The following is a 24,932-nucleotide window of genomic DNA, read 5'->3' as shown; positions in this document are numbered from 1 at the left end:
CTAACATAAACAACATGCACCAAAAATGCCACAGAGAATGGAGGTATTTTCTTTCCTAAAATAACATTGTCCCTAGGGGCCTTTCTTATCCTTTCACAGGTTATTTCTCCACATTTTTACCACAAACACTCCAATTACTAGAAATCTACATTATACACACTATACAGTTTGATCCCAAATTAGATCTACCTTATCATTGAAGTTGCATGACTATATTTAGTTTTTCACCTAAAATGAAAAGGTGTCAGATAAATTCTTCCTCTCTGATTTCTGCCTTTGACTCTGGCATTATTACAAATTGCCCTGAGGCCTGTCTTCCCTTTTGATACCATGTCTCAAATGCAAGGATTCAGTGGAGTTATTGTTCAACACTATATAACCAAAAAGAAATGCCACCTAGTTATTAAACTGTCAGAACATTAAAAGAAAATAAATCATAACAAACTTTATAGTATATAAAGCCATAGCCACAGTCAATTTTCTTCTGAAGAGGCTGTGTTAAGTACGTGGAGGGAACTAAAGGACCAACACTGAGAGTAGGAATTTATTGTCTTCAGATAGTTTAACTGTGTCATGAAAAGTAACCATTATCCCTGGTTCCATAAAATCAGTAAGATGCAGAATCTCCCTCATACTGACCATCCTTTTATTATTTAATAGGTGAATTAGTTAAGGGAATATTTCTAGATATTAAAATACAGTTTCCTGCAGGGTTGCTCTCTAACAGACAACCACTATCTGATATTTCGTTTTAATTTGAAGTCACCCCAGATATCTGCTTGTGAATATTTCTGATTTAGTTTCACATAAGTTTCAATCACAAGAGAAGCATATTTTTTAATATAATAGAAATTTTAATGCTTTTGTTTATTCCCTCTGTGACTGCATAATTGATCCATATCATCTTTAATTAAACGATAAATTGTTTTCTAGATTGTGCATAAGTTTATGAAAAACATAAACTTTCATCATATTTCCACTTAGGACAAAGGTAACAAAAAGATTTGTATATTAACTCAAGTGGAATTTTGTTGAGTTAAAGTAATTAATAATAATGGACTATGGACCTTTCATTGCAAACCAAACAAACATAAGAACAGATCCTATAAAAGGAAAACCTTCGAGATACTTATAACATCCTAAATGAATGTTGCAGATTACAAGGCTATCCAAAGTAAACATAGCATGGCATTGAGTGACCCACATGACTGTCCTTTCAGAAAATAAACAGGGATAGTTATAAAACTGGGCATATCCATGGTAAACTATCTTGCCATATCTTGGAGCTACTCCCTGTATTTTACTCAGTGCAACCAATGGAGATTGTCAGCAGGAGCTGAAGTAACACAGTTTTACTCCAAGTGACCATTTGAGATGACCACCAAAATTGGGAATTGAATTGCGATTCCAACTAATCTATTCCAACTATTCCAATTAATCCATCATTAATAATCTCAGCTAATTTCTACGACAGGTTCTAGTTCTTATTTCTGCCTAACGATATAACTGTTTGTGAATCTCCAGCTCTCATTAGCTTCCTATCAGAAGCAATGAACATTCATAGGTAATAATATGCATGGCCTGCACTTCTTGCTGAGACATTAACTGTCCATAGTTTTTAGTACAGAATGACTTGATTGATGATGGTTGTCATCCCCTTATCTTGCAAATTTATCTTAATAATGGGACAATATTTGGCAGGTTTCTGTTACATAATTGACTTCCAGACACCAAAGCAGATTGTGGAACATGTCGATCCATATGTGTAACTATTTCATTTGTTGCCAGGTAGTAATTCTATTTAAGCTATAATCTGAAATATAAAAGTTCATATTTGATATTTTCACGTGGAAGTTTAACTTTCTCCATTTTTTTGCTTGTTATCAGGAAGGAAGTTATGAGATCTACACTTCAGAATGAGTGGGAAAATGTCAGCCTTTTGTGCTTTCCCAATCCTGACTTTTTGACTTAGAATGAAAATGGCTCACAAAGATGAAAGAGAGAATTCCAGTCAAAACACAAAAGAATGTCAAGACAGAGGTATATCTGAAACTGAGTTCTAAATATCGCGTACTGTTGTCCATCCTTCCAGGGAATCACTTAGTGTACATTTGGTAGTTAGGAAGCTGTTACGATACTCATCTACTCACCATGTAATCACTCTTAACTTCGTTGTTACAAACCAGATGCAGGGGGTACTCCACAACTGAAGAAAAGGGGAGAAGGAAAGGAAAAAGTCAACATTGAAACATGGATTCAGTTTTATTATTATGTCTATGTTCCTTTGGTGATAGGATGTTCCTTTTTCTCTTTTCTTACATTTAAGTTGTTTATTTGGACAAAGAAAATACCATCTGGAGATAATGCAATACATTTGTTTTTTAAAGACTGATTGCATTGCTCTTCTCAAACAATCCCAATGAGGTGGCGCTCCAGGAAATGCAGGACCAGGAGAATTTTGAATGCTTGGGTGGAATCTCTCAGTACCCCATCGTGAGGAAGTTTGTGCAGCCAGTTCCATAAGTGTTCCAAACTGTGTGAGACGTTATCAACGAAGAAGAGGTCAAGCAGATTTAGGAAACTCTGAGTTCATTAAAAGTAAACAAATTTCATTCATCTCAGAACTTTAAATAAACAAATCAGAGTGAGAAAGAGAACACAGCAGGAAGGAAAATGTGGAACAACCAACGAAGAAAGTTAAATAAGGGAAATTTGGGAATGATACGATCAGGCTTTAAATCCCAGATCTGACGTATAACATGTTATCTTGGATGAAAGTTTTAATTTCTTTAAACCTATTGTCTAGTTAATAAAATTTGAAAATTATACCTACCTTTCAGGGGCACTGTGAAATTTATGCATATGTTAAAAAAATACTAAATACAATTTCCAGATAGTAATAATAATGACTAAATCTTTTTAATATATTATTAAACAATACTAGCAAAAACCCCTATGAGATAGACGTTGTTTTCTATCCTAATAGAATCTTTAGGAGGATAAATATATGTTTTTCTTTTTTCATTTGTTCTGTTGGTGCCTAGAAGTAGGTACAATGAGTCAGAACTTGGTAAATTTTTTTATGAATTGAATGAATAAAGTAAGAGAACACTATTAAACTATCAGAATCAAACTATGCAGTTTGATTCCAGAATCTGATCTCAACGACAATATGCTGTGACTTTCAACAAAAAGTGCAGTTGTTTTATTTCGTGTTTTTGTTTTTCCTTTGAGGAAGTACAGCCTTTGAAATTAGAAATTTTACACAACAAAGCTAACATTTTATTTTTTTCTGCTTCTTTGAAATTCTTATATTTATTCATTTATTTAACAAGCATTTATTAAATCACTGTGTGAGACACCGAGCTAAAAACTGAAAACTTTGTATAAAAATGAAAAAGACGAAGCTCTTGATTTCAGCTCAAGGATAAGAGAGAAAACCCACATGTAAACAATTACTTATAAACAGAGTTCAAGTGCATATTTCTTTATTGCTTATTGGGGACCCACTAAGGCCCAGGCAGGGCACTATGAACTGATGAGATAATGAGAAAGAACAACTAAATATTTGATGCACTTTACACAAAAAGAGCAGAAAGCCTTGAGAAAAGAAAAACAGGTAATTCAAAGATCACAAGCAGCAAGTTCAAAAGAGTGGGTTGGTCATTTCAGAAACCATCTGTTTGCAGAGCACAGGAGGAAAATAGAAAGCTGCTTGTGCCTTCAATTATTGATCAACTATGAAGTGCGTGGCATACAGTGAGACCTCCAAAGTACCATTTTAATAAGTGAAAGAATGATGCTATAAAGAAGCATTTTTAAGGAGCTGGAAGTGGAAGGGATTTAGGTTGGGAAAATATTTTTCAGCCTTCATTTTGCATTTTATTTATTTGGAAAAAAGTGTTATTTACTGCTGAATGTCCGTTCTCAGTTACTAGTTCTCTAACAATCAGAATACATTATAATCAGAAAAATTAATCCTGAGTTAACCAAATTTCATATAAAGTGACACATAATATGCACATTACTTTTTCTAAAAAGAAAAAATGGACTCAAGAATACTTGTGGTAATACAACTTGAATTGATAGAAAGAACTTGTACCAAACAGCTGTTATTTAGAAAAATGTCAGTGTACACTTAGAAACATCTGTCTAATGAGCCATTTGAATAATAAGCATGAGTTAAAGAAAAGGCACATTGGTAAAGGCACGAGGCAAAAGTGATGAATCAAAGGAGAGATCAAGGGTAAAGGCAGACACACTAGTGCTACAGATTGCCATCGCTGATTTTCTTTATTTTTCAGCTGTGATTGTCATTTTATAGCCAAGACTAATATAAAATGGTGCTGAATTTTTCACAGAAAATATTCTTTAGTCAAATAATCTTAAAATTGCAACATACTGCAGAAATTTAAATATCACGGTGAATTTCCTTCCCAGTCATTCAAAAACCTGAGTTGAGAGGGGTGTGGCTGCCGGCTAGACCAGCTAGCCCACCCCAAGGGCCTCCCAGGGCCACATCGATCACCTTGAGTTTATAACGAAATAATTTCTTCCCTCAGCCTTTCAGAAATAGATAACTAATTCTTTTCAATGTCCAAATGTAGTGTCTCTCAGAAGAAGATTCATACTAACTAAGCTCATAAAACTGATTTATATAACTTAACAGACTTAAACTTAGTTTTATCCAGGAATTATTGTCATAGGTTTCAGACCACTAAAATCGTATATAAATCGCATGATAACAGAATGAGGTTGTCATAGGGACTCCAGGGAGCGATGGTAGAAGTGCATTGAATCTTTGTGGTAGATCGTAATGATGACCTCATTTCTTTATCCTTACCTTTAGCCATGCCCTTCGTCATGTCGTGTTGTAGTTTCTCACAATGAAGGAGTAGAGTTTCTTTCCCTAAGCCTTGAGTTTGTGGTGCCCTTTCAATTTATCTCAGATAAGCGATTGAGGCAAAAATGATGATACGCCACTTCTAAGCCCAGACTTTAAGAAGCATCGTGTGGTTTTCGTTTGTGCTCTAGTGCCTCCACTTCACCATGATAATAGGGTGGGGCTAGCCTGCTGGAAGATGAGTGACATGTAGACCAGAATCTGAGGCCAGTCTTGATCAGCCAACAGAACACTGACCTCAAGACATGTGAGCAAGTCCAGGCAATTGATCAGAGCCTAGCCAATATCTAATTGACTTGAGACACGAGAGCCATAAACTCTTATTGTTGTAGCCCACTGAGTAGCATAATTGTGGCAATAGTTAACTGATACAAATATTACACAGAATCAGATTAAAGTATCCTAGAGAATCCATAGACAATAGGCAGGTTTTTGAGCACCCTGTCTTGCACTCCAGTGACCCTACCAAGACACTTGAACTATATTGACAAAGATGTCTTCACCCAGAACAATATACAAGAATATATACGAATGGCATTTGTTTCTCTCAATCTCCTTTTCTTATGCATCTGTATTAAAAGATTTGGTCTGCAAATGTGTCATTTATAACATGTGTATGTTATTAGAGATCTAATTCTTTAGAGAAAATAAATCACATACACATACATACACACGTATTTGTATGTATGAAATACACTACTATTTTCACCACTTCCTAGAAACGCCATTGACTTTCAAAATACGTTCCTTTCAGTTGTAGTCATGTTTTCCACTAATTTGTACACCTTATGCCCTCTTTTTCCCTTTGAAATCTTTCTTATATTCCAACTCTTCTCAATTGAGTGTTATTTAGCAATTATGTAATTCTGAATTGTACAGTATTTAACAATGTAGATGTGTAATATCCCTTCTAAGTTCTTAGTTCATTAAGTGAATGACTAAATCTTTTTCTTTTACTTTCTTTGGTCTCCTCCTTGCCTCTCCTTCTGTCCCCAGCAAGAAGAATAAACCTAAACACATAGTAACTATATAATAAGTATGTGTTAACCTCGGTTTATTGTTGAAAGTTAATTTGGTACATAATTTGAGGAACTTATGCCCTGGATTTTATTGTTTCCAGGTAGTTTAAGCTCATCGTGTCATTGACTTGAACTTGATGATGCCAGTGCATTTCACGCCTGTATTAATTTCCTAGGGCTGCTATTACAAGGTAACACCAAATGGGCAGCTTAAAATATCCAAATTTATCGTCTCACAGTTCTGGAGGCTAGAAGTCTAAAGTCAAGGTATCAGCAGAGCCATACTCCCTCTGAGACTTTGCGTAGAATCCTTCCTTGCCTCTTCCTAGCCTCTGGTCATGGTCAGCAGTCTGGCAATCCCTGGCTTTTAGCTCCATCTCTCCAATCTCTGCCTCTGTCATCACAGTGTGTTCTTCTCCTGTATGCCTGTCTTCTCCTCTTCTTATAAGAAAACCAGTAGTATTACATTAGGACACACCCTAATGACCTCATCTTAACTTGGTTACATCTGCAAAGACCCTATCACAGGTACTGGGAGTCACATTCACAGGTACTGGGAGTTAAGTCTTCAATATATTATTTTGGAGGACACATTCAACCCATAACAACTACTAAATTCCAGTTGATGTTTTGCTCAACCTAACTAACACTCAGAATTATTAAGAACAAATCTTTACTAACCAATAAAACTCTAAAAAGGAAGTTTGTTCTTCTGAAATACAGTGTCAGACATTTTTCTGTCAGGCTAAAGCAGTCCCCACCTAGCAAACCAGTGATAGTATTTGCAGCTTGAGAAACCATTAACTATTACATTAAAAGGAGAGGGTACTAAAGATGGAGATTTTTCACGTACAGCAGCACAACTATTAATAATGTTGTCTGGGTAGTTTGACAAGCAGCCAAGTGTTTATAACAATTATTTGATAAAAAATCATAAGCTGCTAATTGCCTAGAGCTGTCCATGTGGACCTGTCAATCAATTACAGATAGAAGCCTCTGTAAGAACATCAATGGACTTAGATGACCAATCTTAGCAATCATGAAAACAACCAGTTTGTGTATAAATATTGCCTAATCTATTTAGATTAAAACTAACATAATAGTTATTTTATAAATCATCAGTTCAAAAATTTGATCCATAAGCATAACTTATATAGGAGATTAGAAAATGGTACCCAATCATTAGTTCAAAAGCATGTAATTTCAATAACCATCTCCAGATATTGTTAGCAAAATAATCAATGACTATTTGAATTAAATCAATGTCCTAAATGGCCTAAGTCTTAGTAACATTTTTAATATATCATTTAAGATGTATGATGTATGAGATTTGTCTCACCATTATTAAAGTCATATAAACACACATATGAAGCATTTGAGTACACGTATTGAATTGGAAGGGATCTGTGCCATCATTTTTATAAGAAAAATATTTAATAAAGGAACAGGGCAGTGGTGTGTTATCACAATGATAGCACTATAATGATGTAAATGTATTTGCCTTCTACATCACCAAATTTCATTCCAAAACAACGTGTTATGGTGAAGTCCAATTTTAACATGACTTATTTAAAGTCTCCAAGATAGGTGAGTATTATCATTTGTGCAACACAAGTAAAATTCATCCCACTCAATAATCAAGGTACAGAAAATGCTGAGACATTGAAGTTCTATTCTTGGCCAATTAAGAGACTGATTTATGTGATTTTAAAGAAAAAACATTGATTAGATAATTTCAACTCCTACTGGTTAACATCAGACGTTTCCTAAAAGCTTATTAGCACCACAGCTATTGGATATAATTGCAATGAACATTTTATGCTGAAAATGTCCCATATGAGAAGGAAAATTTGAACATAAAACCTGAGCTTCACCTATATAACTATTTTGAATGCCTAATTATTATAGCTATTATTTAATATATATTATGACTATTAAATATATAGTTATAAAAAAATAAAAAATCTTTCTGTAAAACTGTAATATTATGACATAATAATAAGAGAAATATATTTAAGTATTTTTAAAATACGTTTTCGCCAGTTCCTGGTACACAGTTCTTAAAATTTTTGGAATTTCCAGAGTGACAGAGTGAAAGGAGGGTCTTTCTCTCATTCATAACAAGCCCCTTTCAACCATATCTAAGTTTGTGCAAATGAGGTGACTCTGGGATGACAGGGGTTGGATGTCAGAAAGACCAAGGTATGATTAGAGGGTTGGAATTTCAAGCCCACCCCCAACCCTCAGGAAGGGTAGAGGGGCTAGAGGTGGACTTAATCCCCAGTGGCCAATGATTTCATCAATCATGCTATCTAATGAAGCCTCCATAAAACTCCTAAATGATGGAGTTTGGAGAGCTTCTGGGTTGATGAACACATCAAGGTTCTGGGAGGGTGGTGCTCCCAGAGAAGGCATAGAAGCTCTGCACCCCTTCGCCATACCTTGCTCTATGTATCTCTTCCACGTGGCTATTCCTGAGTTGTATCCTTTATAATAAACCAGTTATAGTAAGTAAGGTGTTTCCCTGAATTCTGTGAGTCATTATAGAAAATGACTGAACTTGAGGAGGGGGTCTTAGGGACCCTTAATTTGTAGCCAAGTTAAGAGAAGTGTGAGTAACCCGGGGACCCACTAATTGTAATTGGAATCTGAAGTAGGGGGCAGTTTTGTGGGATTCAGCCCTTAACCTGTGGGCTCTGCGTTAGCTGAGTAATTAGTGTCAGAATTCTTAATGTGAGGGGAAAACACTTAGTGTTGGACATGTTGTGAGTAGTAAAGAAATAGAAGTTCTTTTAATAGCTATTCAGCAAGCCATCATATACCTTAAAAACTAAAGCACTTTTTCAGATAAAAACTTTGTAAATGTTCTTTTCTCTTTGATCTAGCATGCAAAGTTGTCTTATATTCAAACTAAAATACCATCTGTCTCATAGATTGAGATGTCTCAACACCTTGACAGGTAGGACAGTCTTAAGGGAAGTTCAATCACTTTTGTCCATAATTACATTTTTCAAAACTACCTGATCTCTTATGACATAATGAGGTATTTAAGAAAATACCATTTTAGTAGAATACTGGTGAGTTTAAAGTTATCTATTCAGAATTGTTTAACATAGTGATTTGCTAACTTTATTTTTTTCAGCACTTTGTATATGTAAGTATGACTATTGCAAAAATCTGATATTTTGAACGTGAAGGTTGTCAGTTATCCAAGGTCATACTCAAATATCTCCCATCTGTCTTACTATGGATGACATTTTCTGCAACTAATAGACATTTATAGGTATTGATTTATACATTTCAAACTCAGTTAATTTACCTCCAATTCAAATTTAACCTGACAAACAGATTTTGACATTACAACATACCTAATCCTATCTCAGGTAAGGCTGATTTGTTGGCGATAGTAAACTTGCCTTAAAAACAAAACAAAAAACAGAAGAACTCTTCCACTGTCTTCCAAGACAGGTAAACCACATTTTTCAACAAATAAATCAGTCAGTATTCATTAAATTTCTAATATGAAAATGTGAACAAGCACAGTTTTGGAAACTGCAGGAGAACTTAAGCACACAAAACAGTCCCATTGTCATTGTCGTTACAATCAAATCATGGCGACAGAAATTCTAAACATAGAGAATCATGACAATGCGCGGTTACATCCTAGAGGAAACTAAAATTAGCTTCATTTTATAAAGGAATTATCTTCAGTAAGTCTGTTAAAGTGTAAAAATATATAGAATTCTCAACGAAGTAGCTAAACAGTTGTCACTGAGGCTGCTTTAACACTTCTGAAGTTATTAAATAAGCGAACGTAAATATTAAATTGAAATCTGTTTCCTCTTTGTTTAGAAGGGATCATTTCTGTAAACCTGAGTAAGAATGAGGACACACACTTAGGACAGATTCAATCTGTCCAAAAACAATTAAAAATTGGAGTAGTTTGAGCATATTACTTTGCATTCAATAAAAAAAATGTGCTGGAGAAGTGTCCTACTGAGTCCCAATCTGGTGAACTATGCTGTGATGGTTGAAAATAGAGCTCGTGATAAAAATCTCCTAGCTAAATTCAACACATGGGGGAATCAAAGAGATAGGGCACTTTGTTTCAAGTACAGAAGGAGGGTTAAAGTGACATCAGCCACACACATATGTTAATATATTCCAGTCCTTAAAGGCCTCCAGAAAGTTGTTTATGTGTCAAGTAAAAAGTACCTACCCAGGATGGAGTCAGCTGCTGTCTCTAGTAATAGAAAATTGCTGATATATAGACAACACTACCGTCAGGAAGATAAAGGCAAAGAGTTTCTACATTCCTCACGTTGGAAACTCTGGAAAAAAGTGAGGGTGTGAAAGGTTGCCTTACTATTCAGTACCTTAGGATAACTCCTTTATGCACACACTTTAAAACTGAAGATGGACGCTGGTCTGCTGGTGTAGCCGTTAAGTTCCCACACTCCACTTTGGTGACCCAGGGTCCACTGGTTTGGGTCCAATGCACAAATCTACATACTGCTCATCAAGCCATACTATGGTGGCATCCCACATACAAAGTAGAGGAAGATAGGAATGGACATTAGCTCAGAGCCAATCTTCCTCAGCGAAAGGAGGAGAATAGGCGGTGGATGTTAGCTCAGGGCTAATCTTCCTCAAAAACAAAAACTCTGAAGATGAAGATGGAACCTATCAGTTTGTAACATCGATTTGCATCCAATTTTCTGTAGTAATGAATTTATTTCTACTGTAAAAAAAAAATTTGCCTGTGGTATACTGGAATGAGGTAGTTAAGGTTAGCATAGAATGTTTAATTAAATGAAATCTTTGTAGATTAAAAGTAGAGCCCAAAAGAAGATAAGTAGTGATGACTTTAAAATTATTTCTTTAAAAGGGACAGAAAGAAAACGCTCCACTCCCCTCAGCCCCTCTCTCTCTCTTTCACTGTCATTTTGTCCTGGGCTGTGGCACCGAGCCTTTCTCTCACTCACCTTTCCCTGTCCAAAGCTTGAAAAAATAGTCAGGCACTTAAATTGCAGGAAAAGGAAGTTAGAATAACTAAACCTAAAAAACAAACGTTTTTGGCAGTGATAGTAATAAGTATTAAAATAGATGACTTTTTGGATCTGCATCATTTCTTCCCTTTTAGAGAAAAAGAGGTAAAAACTAAAATTCTATTTCCCTTTCTATGATTTAGATATAATACTGACAGGAAACTGGGTAAGGAATAGAAAACGTCTTGAGATCATTTTGTCTCCTCAATTTTTAAAATTATCTGCATGACAATTAGTGTTAAAATATGAACATGATTATGTAAATAGTCTGTTTAAATTAAACAGCTAGGCATATTTCAAGAGGGGTAAAAAAGTGAACTTTTTATTATATTCTCATAAATGTTTTATGACTCTATGTAGTTTGAAATAATACTCTATTGGTAAAAGTTATCATAACTCTGCCCGAAAAAGAAATGTGTAAAATAAGAAGGCTGCATAAAATAATCTGATCTTAATTCTAATTGTGAATATACAGGAAAGATGTGTTGAGGACACCTATAGATAAGGTCTTGTACCTTCCACTGAAATTATGATTTGGCGTTTTTACTTTCCAAGGCATTCTTAGCATTTGATTATAAGCCATATTTCATTATATTTATTGTGTGTACATTCCTTTACTGTAGTTAACAGTTACTATAGGTACCTGCTAGAGGTAGCATAGTCACTCAAGAAATAACTATTCAAAGAAATGAAATAATGCAATATTTACAACAAACTCTGTGCGTCTTTATTATTGAATGTTAATCCAAACCAAACTTGGGCAAAGAAAAACTCTTCTATTAATCAATCATATAATTGGTATGTGAATCCCCCAAAATATAATAATATACAAATTAATTTCTCCAACTAGTGTAATTTTTGTCAACTCAAATATGTATAGGGAACATATGAAGGAACTAGACTAAGTATGTGGTTGGAAAGAACAAAGGACTTCACAGAAAAAGAAACAGTAACCTGAAGAGTTCAGTGAATTTGCTCTTGAAACAGAAAGAACAAAAGAAAATCAACATGTCTTTATTTGATATATAGTACCTCTTACCAAGACTGTTTGCTTTTCTCATCTATTTTCTTCATCAGCAGTACAACTTCTGCTACCCATATCACACCTAGAAAGAGAAAGGCGCATTATTGAACAAAGCATCTGCATAATCTCTAGAGCGCTGCCCAGAGCATCAGGGACAAGGAAGAGCAAACATATGCAGTGGTTTCTAGAACTGTTTGTGATATTAGTGCGGACATACTCAGAAAAGAAAATACAAAATTTGACTTCTCAATGATATGGCAAGATAACATGCCCGAATATTCTGAAGCGATGGTAAATTATATCCTTTGTAGAAATTTATGTTATACTATAACTTGCAGGTGTATATATATACACACAAATATATTTATATAGTGTTCTTGTACGTTGTGAAATTAACATTTACTTATTAATTTTAGCAGTTTTTCTGCAGATTCTTTGGCATTTTCTAGGTATGCCATGATGTTTTGTTTTTCCTTTCTATTTTTTATACATTTTTTGTTGTTTTTCTTATTGTTATTGTTGCTAATATTATTTTATTGTATTGCAATGAGCTAGGTGTCTCTGTAAAAAGCTGTAGGAAGTGGTGATGGCAGGCATTCTTTCGGGAGAAACTATTTCAATATTTTACTATCGAGTATGGTACACTGATATGCTCTATAAATGTTTTGTATAAAAAATCTTTTTAAAGGAAATTTTCATTTGTTCCAATTTGATTTCCAATTTGATAAGGAGTGTGAGGTTCTTCAGCATGAATTGTATTCACTGCTTTCTCTTTGTATATTGAGTGAACATATGCTTTTTCATTTTTTCGTTCTTTAAAGTGGTGGATTACATTGTTACAGCCATCTTGTATTCCTGGAATAAACCAAATAGTCTGTAATATATTTTTCTGTCTGTTTTTATTGCTTTAATGTGTTTGCAACTATTGTGAGTAGAATTTATGCATCCATTTTCATGAGTAATATCATTCTGTAGGCTTCATTTCTTGTAATAGCATGTGTTTATGCACACGTACATATATGCATGTATGTACATATGACCATAAAATTGTTTAGATATTTTTATTCTTGTGGTAATTTTGATAAATGTTTCTACTATAGTATTTAGGTTCATTACCACCCTCTTATTTTTCGCTTTTCCTGAAGAACAGTCTTTAGATTACCTTTAGTACTGGTAGGTAGCTAACAAATGTATTTCTTTTTCTTTTTCTGAATAACCTTTATTTCACTGTCATTTTAGAAGGTTATTGTAATTGAATATAGCCTTCTAGCTTGGCAATTTCTTTCTCTTTTGTTCTCTGTTGCTTGTTGTTGCTGTTGTCAGCTCTCAGTTTGTCTTGCTGCTCATTTAAAGATAATGGTCTTGTTTTCTCTGGTGGCTTATAATACTTTGTTATTGATTTTCAACAGTGATACCGTTATTTGCCTAGGTGTGGTCTTCTTTTATTTTTTCTGTTTGGCATTTTTCAGATTTCTTGAATCTGTGGCTTGGTCCCTTTCATTAGTTTTAGAAAAAATTATCAACTATTATCTCTTCAGATATCACTTCTCTCTTCTGCTCTAGCAATCCATATATATAACTTTTTCATTACATCTCATTTGTATTTTAATATCTTTTTTTGCATTATGCCTTTCATCTCTTTCTACTTCAGGTTGTGTGTTTTCTTCTGACCTACCTCTCAGTCCACTCAATAGTCTATCATTTCCTTTCTGTCGTCAAGAACAGCTACTGAGTTCTATATTTTAGCTACTGTATTTTTCAGTACTAGACTTTTCATGTAGTTCTTTTTATAGCTTCTAGTCCTCTAAAAAATTTTCCAGTCCTGTCTTTTATTTTGTTGAGTGTTAAGCATTATTATTTAGTGTTCATGGCTGATAAGTCCCTTATCTGGATCCCCTGTGAGTCTGTTTCTTTTGATTATTTTATCTCTTGTTTTTGATCAGGTCTTGTCTTCTATCCCAATTATTTCAATTAAATAATTGAAATAATCAGGATATTATATTATAGCCAGAAATATTATAGCCAAAAAATTGTTAGCAACACACAACACTTCTTATCAAATTGGATTGAGTTCTGGAAATTATATATAAACCATAATCAAGATAATTTGAGGTTCTGGATGATGTGAATTTAATTCCTAACATTCTAAATTAACAATAACAAATCCACTGCAGGAACAAAATGTTTTCTTTAAACTTTTAGACCGTGGAGCAAGTGTGAACTTAGTAGGCTAGATTTGACTACTAAAATCAGAAATAACACAACATTCAGGCTCTGATTCATTCTCTGAATTGAAATTGACTATTGACAGAAAAAACCAACGGTATTATCATAGTATTCACTAAAAGAGCACGTGAACTATAGCCAAGTCAATAAGGGATAAAAGTATGGGCAAGCTATAAAATTAGTAACACTCAAATGAAACCAACGCTGTGAGAAACTGAAGAAAAAAGCTAAAGCAGAGTAACTATAACAACATTTGAATTGACAATGCTTATTAGAATTTTTGTTTTAAGCTATAATTATATTTATATTTGTTTTTCTTTTACCGTTTTAATTCACAGAAGCGAGAAGCTTCTAAATTTATCTTAATCAAAGCTGATTGTGTGCTTCTGTGCTTTCGAAAAGAAAAGAGAGTATAGATACAAAGGAGCAGAATCGTCTCTTGAGACCAGCAATTCTCTAAGCTTTGCTGATATCCTTCTTTTCTATTGACAGTCTGCAAATAAACTTGATGGAAAATGCCAGTCATTTCTTTCGCTTTTATAAATAAGTGACAAACAATTGTACCATCTTATTTTTAGAATAAAGGCTATTTCGTAGGAGCCTAATGAATGAATTATTTGAAGTAACTACAATAATATTATAAAGTAAAACTAACATATTACTTATAAATATTATAGCCAGAAAATTGTTAGCAACATCACAAGCATCCAGTACACTCAAGCAAATGCAGGTAGTTGTAATCCACTCAGTTTATGGTTGGGCGTTTATCAGTATTTGGGCATTTACCTGTATTTGGGTCATCATGTTCAATGTTATATTCTTACTTTCAGTTATATTGTAATAATGAGATTAGTTCATCCTATAGTATATCATTATGAATATATCAAAGAAACTTTTAAAATGTTTAGAGATTTTAATGAAAATTGATACACGTATATCTTGGGAAACTTTAAAATATATAATCTGAGTAAAACATGGAATTTACTCTTCTCACATACCTTTCCCAAATCCTGAAAATCCTGTCATACCCATACCCACCCCAGGTGGGGAGATGATTATAGTTTTCAATAATTTGGTAAATATATTTCTAGAATTTTTCCCTGTCGCTAGTATAGTTAATCAAGTATCCAAAAACTTCATTTCTCACTAACTAGCATTCTGCACATATGTTCAGCTATTTGTCCATTTTTGTTTTATCTCTTTTTGATCTCTGTGCTTCCAACTGCTTAATCATAAGAACCAATGGGAAGATTTTGCTTTCTTTGGCCTTATTTCTCATCAACAAATATACAGAGTACCTACTATGTGTCAGGATCTCTTATAGTTATATAGAAAATATCAGTCAGTAAAGGATCAAAGATCCTTCCCTTCAAATAGTTTTACAATTTGGGGAATGAGATAGACCAAAAAAAAGTGTGTGTGTGTTTGTGTGTGCGTGTGTGTGTGGTGGCAAATTGTGTTAAATGACAAATAAAGCAGGTAAAGCAGGTAGAAGGATAGGGAGCCCTGAACGAGGGAATGTAGCAGGAAGGGTGGGATTAATTTAGAATATGGTGAACAGAGAAGGCATCATTTAAAATGTGAAATTTTAGCAAAGCCTGAAAGAGATAAGGGAGGTAGTCATGCCTCTGATGGAAGTGGAAGAGAGTTACAGATAGAATTACAACTAGTGCAAAGGTCCTGAGACACCAATATGCCAGGTATCTTTGACATAGAGTCAGCTTTCCACTGTGCCCAAGCAGAGTAATGTGAAGAATCAAACAAGATGTGGGGAAGGGTTCTTGGAAAGATTCTGGCTTTCAAACTAAGAGTCAGAGAGCTATTAAAAGGTTTTGAGTAGAATTCTGATGTAATTTGATTTGAGTCTTAACAGAATTACTCTAGCTGCTGAGGGAGAATAATTTTAGGTCAGCTAGGACAGAAGGAGGAAAACATAAGGTGTTCTAATAATACAGTTGGGAGATAATGGTGGTTTGAACGTGGAGGTACTGGAACTGGTAAGAAGTAGTCAGATAGAGTATATGCTTTTGAAGCATAGCGGGATTTGCTACTCAAAATAAGCCAGCTTCACATAAGGATTATTTTCAGCTGAAGGCAATGGAGAAGCAGATACAGGGATAGCATTCTCCCCTCCTCTATTTGCCAAAAAGCAGGACATAAATTTACAAAGGTGTCCCTCCTCTGCTCTCTAAGAGGAAGGATAAAAGTTAATCACCAGAGACAACTTTAGATCCTTATCAGCCCAAAGAAGGCACCAGAGAAATCTATGTAGCAGACTTTACTGACTAGCCTGTATCTACCGTTAGTTTCCCTGCACATGTTACTTACCTTCTCAGTTTGCAGCCCTTGCAAGCCTAAAACTGCCTCCTTTTGTCCTGTCATTTCTTTACAAATGTATTGTTTTTTTCGTTGAAGATTCTATATAAGCCTGAGTTCTAAACCACCTCTTGAGTTACACGTCCCTGGGTTTTTCCCATGTATATATTTGATATACATGTTAATAACTTCTCTTTGTCTCTCTCTTGTTAATCTGTCTTTTGTTACAGAGCCCCATCCAAGAACCTAAGATAGGCAAAGGAAACGTTTTTCCTCCCCAACCTTTTTCAGATAGAGAGGTAATTTATTCCTGCATTGGATGTGGGGTACAGAAGAAGAAAGAGGCCTTAGCATTACTTTGAGTTTTTTGGCCTCAGAAACCGAAGGATGCAGATATCAGCACTTGAGATGGGGAAGAATGAACGTTGCAGAAGCAGGTGGGTAGGGTGGATGAGAAGATTATTTGGCATCCAATTAAAAATATCAAATAAGAAATTGGTTACATAAGTCTGAGATTTCAGGGAGACATACTAGTTACAAATATAAATTTGGAAGTTAGCATGTGGATGGTATGTAAAACCATCCTGCAACTAGATAAGATCACTGAGGAAATAAAAACAGAGAGATAAGAAGTGCTTGGGGAATATTTGCAAATGTGGCCCCGATTCTTTACTCTCCTTCAGTCCATGCCCTTTCTAATGTGGCTTCATAGTGTCACCGACTAGTTACCCCGAGGAACTCAACTGTGGGTTTGGATACCTTAATTGTTTTACCAAATTATTCTTTTTCCTTTTGTTATGTTAAGGAGATACCATCACCAACCACCCCGAACTGGGCTGGGCTTCACCACAAGAGCTATGCCTGTGACTTTTGCCTTATTTTTTAGGTTCAGATCTCTCCAGGAGGAGCTTAGGCCTTATTGCCATAACCTGCAGTGTATGTGGAAGCGTGTTTTCCATCTGAGCCTGTGCAAGAGAATACTCACCTTTCCCTTTTGAATATTCATTCCTCATCCAAAGTGAATGTCCCTGCTTCCCTTTGTTCCGGGATGCCATGACTCTGGAAGTGATTCCTCATGATCTCCTATTTGCAGCAAATATGCTTTACTTTGTGAGACAACTGCTTCTGGTGTAGAGTCTGACTTAGCTCACCAGGAGGGAACCCACTTCAGTTTCAGTAACAATAGTTCCTTCCATCAAGAGGTGGCATCTACTCAAATCCCTTTGAACCTAGGCCAGCCTGAGACTTGCTTTGGCCCATAGATTGCAATGGAAGTGTCAAGCCAGGCCTCTAGGCACCTTATATGCTTCTGATTTCTCTTTTGGAAGCTTGCCCTTGTCATATGAACAAGCCCAGACTAGCTGCTGGATGCTGAGAATCATGTAGCACAGTCACCTCTATTGTCCTGGCCAACTAGCCTGCTAGCTTCCAGAGATGTGAGTGCTGCTGTTGTAACCAACTACCCAGCAGGCAAGACACCAGCTGAACAGATATGTATGAGTAAGCAGTCAAGTCAGCAGAACCTGTTCCAGATCACCAGAACCACTCAGAGGAGAGACGCACTCCTGAGCAATAATGCTTGTTGTTTTAAGCCACTTAGTTTTAGGGTAGCTTATGACTCCACAAGAATTGTAGAATCAAGGAAGGAATCCTGAGGGAAATCCAGTTGTTCAGGGATTATGGAGATGAAAAGGAACCAAACAACAAAAACTAAGAGAGACCATCCAGTAGGTTTGGAAAATATCCAGTATTTGGGATGTCTTTTAACCTGGAAAAAGGTATTTCAAAAGAAACAGAATTGTCCACTCTGTCAAGTCCTGCTAAATCAAGTAAGATGACGGCTGCAAGACGACCACTGGAGTTAGCAATGCAGGGAGTGGATGTTGCTGGCCTAATTTCAAAGACGCCTCCTTAACCATGTTGACAGAATGAGAACAAGGTGAATTTTATGAAAGACACTACATGAATTTAATTATAAATTGTAGAATTAAAAAATTCTAGATATTCTCATTTTGGCTGAATATTTTCCAGTATAACAGAATGTATAACCCTACCATAAGATATTAGAGCAAACAGAAGCATCAATTAAACCAGCTAATTGTTGCTATAGACAGATTTCTACTCTTTATCCATACAAAAGTAAACAAAACAATAAAATTCAAGCATTATCTTGCAGTATAAACCATTTTGTATGTGACTTACATCGTACACTCCTTTCATTAAACCAAGTGACAGTTTCATGTGTGACTGCCCGCCAGCATGTAAGAAAGATTCCAAGGAAAAATGTGGAAGGAATTCTTTTAACAGAGTGTTTTTAAAGGCATAAAAGCATTTCTTAGTTATTTTGACCTGTTTCCTTAAAGATAGAACTACTATGTATTAAAAATAATTTTCTAGGAGAATATAAAAATACATTTTGTACTAAAATTTGGCATTAAGGAAATCATTGGTGTTTATTTTTTTAATAGGCTTTAATTTTCTTGAAAGTGAGATTGGTGGACTATTTCGGCAGATTTTTTTTAGTGGTATTTGCCAAGCCTGACGTAAGATTCAGAAAGGGAACTAATTCTACGTTGTGAGTGCTCACCTCCGTCCCTTCGTTGCTTGGGAGGCCATGTTCAGCGTCTCTGCTTCCTGTGTTCCCCCCATTGGAATAGAGAACATGATGCTGTGAGTCTCTCCCTTGGTATTTGACACAGGTTTGAAGAGAGAACGCTGAGGCACTCCTAGTAACCTTTGTGCAGCCAGGCCCAACTGTGGTCAGGAAGAAATAATTACAGCCACTTCAGAGTGATTAAAGGCAGTTCTGTGCAGAGGGGCAGCATCATCCTAATTGTGCCCTAGGGGAGAACTGCCGCAGAGGGATACTTATGATTACTCTGGTCCTCTCAGCAGGCTTCACTAAGTAGAAATGTATAAGCCCTCATGGGCTCAAGGGAGAGAATAAACTGAATACCTAGTGCGAGCATCGATCTTTTAATCTCATGAGGTAAACCCCTGCCGAACATGAGGCAAAAACAAACCATGTGATTTCAACTTGAGTGACCCTATTGCTTTAAAACTAAATTAGACCAATGTCGATAAGCCTCAAGAAGTGAATGTCCTTCCAAAGAAAGCAATAGTTTAATTTATATTTCCGCCTAAAGGTTTCTCTGCTAAAAATAATCAAATAGGATGGATCTAATGTTTTCTGTTTAATTTAAAATAACATCAAATGAATGTTATAACTGGCCAGTAGTGATTACGTATTTTGAAAGCACACAATATTTTCTTTCTTGAAGCTGTAGGAAAACATAAAATTTGTCACCCAATTGTTTTCTGGTGCTTGAAAGGACAGGGTAACGCCTATGTTTAACTTAACTGCCAAGCAATGAAATAAAAACTAGGGAGAAGCATTTATGTAAGTAGGTTTGATAGTCTAAATTTCCTTTATTAGTAATAGTTTCCATTCTGACCTAAATCTTTGTTACTTAAAAATACATACTTACTTAAAGGCTTCTTTGTTTCAAACTCAAGATGTTACAGAAATTACATAAACTAGCAAGGACTATACTTGCTATTTAACTGCAATAATGAGTCAAAACTGGTCTAATTCAAGAATCCTCCTCTGTATAAACACTTTGATTCAATGATATTGTAAATGCTCCTTAAGGTATGTTCTTTTTTTTAACTTAGTTTTTTAAAAATTTATCACAGGCATGCTAATTGTACACTATTCCTGATTTTGAAAAAATAAAATAGAAAATAGAATTATAAGTATTAGGGATGCTGACAGTGTTATAGCAGTCTTGTCTCTAAAAAGTAAAATTTAGTTTGTTGCAAGTAGTTTTTGTTTGATTTACATTTTACAAAGTAATACTGTCTTAAAATAGAAATTGCTTCTAATTAAACTTTAAGATATAAAACCATATTCATAAATATTACAAATATACACTTTAGGAAACTACTTAAATGGTTAATTTAAAACTAATATATAGATGGTTTTTATTTAATTACTTAGAGACAGATGAGAAGTATCAATGTAGAAGATTGAAATGAGTTATAATTGGATGTGTATATAAACAAATATTTACACAACTGTTGCATTTTATAATCACCTATTTCATAGTATCAGTACATTTTTTGTTTGTTGTCTTAATTACTTTTCTAGAAGGTTAAATAGTACTGCAGATTTTAGTATTAAAAAACCCTGTAGTTTTATGGAATTATAAAACACAAGTACAGGGTAATATTTGTTTTGTGCATTCTCTATTGACTATGCAAGATGTCTTATTTAAGTTTGTTTGTTTATTTCTCAGTAAGTGCTAACAGAATAATACTATGTGGAATGGAGTATGTTACTTTTTTTCCTCCTTAAATTTTTAGTAGTTGTTGACTGCTATTGGAAGACTACCATATGGTATAAAATAAAGATTTCATTTCAGCGAGCTACAATATGTCGTATTAAAACCATAAGGAAATGAAACTTGGATATAAAGGTCATAAAACTGCTGGAATGTACTATACTGAAAAAGAAGTTGTTACTGTGTAAGTCATTTCGTGAATATAATGATATACATTTCAACATGTGCACTAAATGAAATAGATGTAAAGTATTTTTAGCGATGCCTTCTCTATGCAGAAAAATATCATAATAATACAAGCAGTATGGCAAACTGGATATTTAAGTCTCAAAAGAAACATATTTAAGAGCTTGGGTCCATTCACACATTCAATAAAATGCATTGATTACCTACAATATAGTAAACCACAGAGCAGAAAGATGTACAAAGTCAGAATCAGTTCTCCAGGGGTTTATAATCTACTAATGGTGGTTGTAGACATATAATCAAATAACCATAAAAATGTGGTAGGTTCTATTTTTAGTAGACATTTGAAAATGATGTTCTGTGGGCCCAGAGAAGAAAGCACTTAACTCTGCATAATAATTCAGGGAAGACTTCCCACAGGAACTATCATTTCAGCTAAAAATTTTGTTTCCATTATTCAAATCTCCCCAAATGCAAAATGTCCCTAAGTTTAATTAAAAAAAAAAAGAATGATTTCACAACTACTACTCTTGTGCCCCCACAGTCCATTTCTACAGAGCAGCAAGAACGATCTTTTTAAAATGTCATTCAAAACAAGCCATTGTTTTGCTTAAAAAGTCTGTGGTCGGTGGCTATGACACCATGATCCATAAAGCCAAACATGCCCACATTCTTAATGAATCTGTAAACTCTACTCCTTCCACTCTTCCCTTCACTTAGTCTTTACTCTAGACATGTCTTTACTACCTTTGTTTCATGTATTCAAAGATTCATGAGGTGTTCACATGTCTTAATCCTTTACTTTATTCTAGTATCGGCTCAAATGTAATCTTGTGAGAGAAAGGACATTCCTGATCACCCCATGAAAAATTCCATTTGCTAGCCAATTGTGGTATAATAAAAAATAGATATTTAGTCTTTGTCCCCTTCCCAGTTCCCAGCACAGAGCTCCTAAAGCCCTTGGAAGCTCCTGAGTGATAGCAGTGTCTTTGGTATGCTAATGAGATGGTGGAAGCTTCTAGGCAGCTTTAGGCTGAGGGCTGGACTCCAGAAAGACTAAGCCATGATTCCAGTGTTGGAACTTTCAGCCTCTATCCTGGCCTCCCTGGAGGGGAGAGGGAATAGAGGTTGAGTTCAATCACTAATGGCCAGTGATTGAATCAATCATGCCTACATAATAAAACCTCCATGAAAACCCCTAAACACCCATGTTCGTTGAGTTTCTGTGTTGGGGAGTCCATTGAGTGTGCTGGGAGGGTGGCGTACTCAGAGCATGGAAGCTCTGCTCCCCACTTCCTACCTTGCCTTGTGCAATTCCTCCATTTTGCTGTCCTGAGTCATATCCTTTATAATAAACCAGTAAATATAAGTAACGTGTTTTCCTGAGTTCTGTGAGTTGTTTTAGCAAATCATTGAACCTATGGAGGGGACTGAGAAAATTCTTGATTTATAGACAGTTGGTCAGAGGTACAGGTGACTGGGGATTTGCTGCTGGCATCTAAAGTGGGAGCAGTCTTCTGGGACTGAGCCCTTAACTTGTGGGATCTGCAGTAACTCAAGACAGTGACAAAATTTAATTGAACTATGGGACAACCAGTCGTGTCAGAGAATCACAGACCTATTTATTATATATTCCTGTTCTGTTTTCTCTATAGCACTTATCTTTACCTAAAATTATAGCAAAAGTACTTTGTTTCACACACACCCGTAATGACAATTCACACTTCTGTCTCATTCATCATAGAATGCCTGAATATAATGAATACATCAAAAACCGAGCACGTGAATTGCAAGGTTGCATTAGTCTTGTGAAGAAATATTATCAAATGAAGGATGAGAAATAAGGAGATATTTTGTAAACCAACTAACAAGGCATCAAAACTAACACAAGAATGTAACTAGAGAAGTCAAGTATCCTTGAGTAAAATTATATTCTGTGCTCCTTAAAAGCTGTTCTTTTCATTTTCAGTGTTACAAAGTTCATTCGTTGCCTTGAAATAAAAATTATGTGGCTTTCCCCCTTGTTTGCTTATAAGCTGTAAGATCTAAGTATCCCAGCAGGTTTCAGCTGCCAATAGGAAAGGAGTAAATTCCCCCATATGGTTTTTGCATTATCCATATGAGGGTAATCAAACAAACCAGCCAGGGAAATCAAAGGGATCAGCTGGAGACTTCCTTTTGCTACAACTAAACAGACCAGTTCGAACAATATGCTTCCTTGAAATGTCATTTTGCAGTCCTGGCTTTATCCTCCTGAAAATTAGACTCTCGTCCTTTATGAAAATGGTATATATTTAAAGTTATTAAGACAACTGGTTCTATGTATAAGGTATATTTAAATTTGTTAACTAAAATATTTGTAAAATTTCTCTCAGTTACCGTTTTTGTTTGTTACCAAATTGACACTGCAGCAAACCAAAGTCAAATAGTAGCAAAATCTGATTTGTGTTCTTCATTTCCTTAGTGAACTTTTTCCGTGTTGTTCTGACCAACTGCAAAGACTTTTAACAGAAAATACCAACTTAAGTAACAAAATCTAAGACAGTAGTATTTTCTCAAGTATAGCTGGTGTCTTTTTCCTCTGCAGATAATTTATAAAGTCTTTGCTTTAGTTAAAAATAGTGTACTGTAGGGGAGGAAAAATCATTTTCTGTCATTCCTTCTAGGTAGTATGCCTGAGACTCACCTATAATAAAAGATAGATTAACAAGAGAAAAACGAACAGAAGTTTAATAACATGTATTTCTCACAGATACGTGGGAGATACCCAGGGAAACTGAGTAAAAGTTCCCCAAATGGCCCAAGACACCATCTTAAATATCATCTTTACCTAAAGACAAAAGAACCATGTTGGAGTTGGGGGAGGTGGGGTGCTAGTTATAGGAAGCTACTAGGAAGAGCATGGTTAACCAGAGTAAAGTTTGTATGCATATTTAAGTTGGCGCCTTCTCCATTGATGAGTTTCTGGAGAGTTAGGGTCATCCTTCTCTTCCTTGTACACATTTTTTATTTTTTTGATGGTTTCTTTCGCTGTGCAGAAGCTTTTTAGTTTGAGTAGTCCCACTTGTTAATTTTTCCTTTTCTTTCCTTTACTTTTGGTGTCAAATCCACAAAATCATTGCCAAGACCAATGTCAACGAGTTTACCCGCTATGTTTTCTTCTAGAAGTCTTATGGTTTCAGGTATTACATACAAGCCTATAATCCATTTTGAGTTAATTTTTGTGTATGGTGCAAGATATTGGTCCTGTTTCATTCTTTGTGTGTGGCTGTCCAGTTTTGTAACACCCTTTACTGAAGAGGCTATCTTTCCCCATTGTATATTCTTGGCTCTTTTTTTTGTAAATTAATTGACCATATACGCATGGGTTTATTTCCGGGATCTCTATTCTGTTCCATTGATCTATGAGTCTGTTTTTATGTCAATATCACACTGTGTGGATTACTATAGCTCTGTAATATAGTTTAAAGTCAGAAAGCTTGATGCCTTCAGCTTTGTTCTTCTTTCCCAAGTTTACTTTGGCTATTCAGGGTCTTCTGCGGTTCCATACAAACTTTGGTATTGTTCTATTTTTGTGAAAAATGCCATTGGAATTTTGATAGGGATTGCATTGAATCTGTAGAATGTGAAACCAGAAGAGAGTTAGCCATAGATGATTAAGTAGCTTGGAACAAAAGATTTTTTCCCCTTTTGCAATGACTGATTATAGCTTTTAGCTGTTACCCACCCATTGTTAACTATGCTGTTTAGGCAATATGCTCTCTGACTCCCACTAGGCTTCTATAGATAGCATCTTCCTGGAGCCTGGGTCAACATGGTAATGGGTGTGTGAGCTGTTTTTCAGGAATTAGAACTCATTGTCCACTT

Source organism: Equus przewalskii, chromosome 2 (genome assembly GCF_037783145.1).
Source record: "Equus przewalskii isolate Varuska chromosome 2, EquPr2, whole genome shotgun sequence".
Classification (NCBI taxonomy): Eukaryota; Metazoa; Chordata; class Mammalia; order Perissodactyla; family Equidae; genus Equus; species Equus przewalskii.
This window is presented reverse-complemented; position numbering follows the sequence as displayed.